Here is a 2268-nt window from a genome sequence, read left to right on the forward strand (position 1 = left end):
ACGCCGCCGGGGGCTGCGGCCGGGGGCGGCCGGGAGCTGAGGGAGCCCGGGCTGAGGGTACCTCCTCAGGAATCATCATAAGAAGGGACTGGGGGCTGCTGTGTCACCCAAGCACAGGACGCTGCTTGCAGCACTCACCAAATCCTTAATCTCTTAATTCTAATCCTAACCCCAACTCTAACCCTCAACCCTAACCAGAGCCCCGCACTCCCAGCGCTGCCCGGACCAAACCCTTTGCCCCCACAGCAGGCAGTCGCAGGGAGCTGATCAGAGCCCGGACTGAGGAGCGCAGAGTGCACGGCCTTCTGCACCTCCCCTGCAGCCATCGGGAGCGGCACTGGCATTGCCGTTGGCCGGCTGCCCTTGCACGGCAATGCTGCCTGCCCTGTGGCACGTTCAGTGCTGCTGTTTAATTAATTGCTTCATTTTAAGGGACTCTTAATGAAACATTCCCTGTCAAATCACTGCAGAAGCACATTCTATTCATCATCTCCCTTTGTCCTGCCTGGAAGTTTCCTGCTCACAGGTGAACACAGCCAGCTTGGCTCCCTACCCTATCAGCTGAAGAGCCAGGGCCAAATCCAGACCAAATTACAGCCGGGACTGAGGCAGGGGGGAGGGCCAGATCCGTGTTCTGAACCACGATGGTGCCCAGGGGTACAGCACCACTCAGGCAGGAGGAGCTGCCTGCTCCAAGCTGTACAGACTGAGGCTGCCATGAGGGTGTTTGGCCATGAGGAGAACAAGGATCCACTGCTGAGCCCCACCGCACTCCTTGAGACACCCTTCTGTCCCGCTGCCTGCATGTCACTGCGATTCGAGGTGCTTGGTGCCTGATGGAGCTGCAGGGAAGGCACTGGCCACAGGGCTTGGCTCATCCCGCACATTTCATCCCGCACATCTCATCCTGCACATCCCATCCCACACAAGTTGTCCCACTCTGCTCACCCCGTATGGCTCATCCTGCACACCCAAGGAGGCCCACGGTGCCCCACAGAGGAAGCAGTGTTGGCAGGGATGTGCGGCAAACAGGAAGTGGGCTCAGCAGAGGATCACTCCAGAGCCACCCGGTGTGGAGCCCACACTAAGAATAGCAGTGGAGCAGCCCCTGTGCAGGGTGGTTGGCCAGGAAGGAGCGCGCTCCTGTTGCCTGTGGAGCCTCTCGGCAGCAGCCCCACACCACAGGGAGACTCTGAGCTACAAAGCCACCGAGAGGGGAGCCCAGGAAGAGCCATGGGGTTCATGTGGGTACCGGCAACCTCCATGCTTGCTCCAAGATGCAGGGGCTGTGCTGGAGCTGGGGCAAGGCACACACAGCTCAGCACTGCCTGCACTCCCAGAGCCCTCGGAGGCCTCTGCTCACCACCCCCTCGTCCCGTCAGCTGGATCCGGTGCTTCTGCGCAGCATGGCCGAGGCTATGGCAGGGCCTCCCGCTGCTGCCAGAGGGCCTGGAGAAAGGGTGGGCATCCCTGGGCATCCCCAGGTGTCACATGACATCCCTGGATGTCCCTGCATGTCCCCAGGCACAGCTAGCACGGGTGCCTCCATTCCCTCCTCATGGAGATGGGAAGCGGAGGCCCACGCACGGCTCCCACTTCCTTGCTGGGCGTCTCCACCCTCCGCCATGTCACTGAGACCCTACGAACCACAGAGCATGGGAAGGGGCCCAGGCAGCCATGGGGCTCCCCACCGCCAAGTACTCACCGCGATGCGACTCAGCGCTGTGCTGTGCACGGGGCCAAGGTCACAGGAGAGCTTCTTCTGCGTCGATGGCGAGCAGCTCCAGCTTGAGGAGCCTTTGTGGGTGCTGGGCAGCGCTGCCCGCTGCGGGCGGGCTGGGGGATTTATAGGGCTGCGGCCGCCGGGGAGGTGTGGGTCCGGCTGCGCACACCGCCCGGTGCAGGACAGCGGCCAATCTCCTCCCCACGGGGGCCAGGCTCAGCCGAGATGGACCAACTTAGTTGCCTTATTGGTTTCTGCGGCCACGTGACCATGCTGAAAAACATTATAATTAAGCTACAAAATGCTGCTCATAAACTAGCATTAGAAAGTGACAGGGGAGATAAGTGGGACCTCTGTGGCAGATAAAGCGCCAGGAGAGAGGAACTGCGGGGAGGTGGGGGCACGGCGGGCAGGGCAGCGCACCAGCGCCCACGTCGGGGCTGCGCTGATTTATGGTGCGAGGGAGGGGGCTGTGAGATGGACATGGCGGGGCAGGCCATGGGGCAGCGAGCTCAGCAGCAGGCAGCCAAGGTGCATAGCCCCTC

The sequence above is a fragment of the Meleagris gallopavo genome, chromosome 19 (genome assembly GCF_000146605.3).
Source record: "Meleagris gallopavo isolate NT-WF06-2002-E0010 breed Aviagen turkey brand Nicholas breeding stock chromosome 19, Turkey_5.1, whole genome shotgun sequence".
In the NCBI taxonomy this organism is placed as follows: domain Eukaryota; kingdom Metazoa; phylum Chordata; class Aves; order Galliformes; family Phasianidae; genus Meleagris; species Meleagris gallopavo.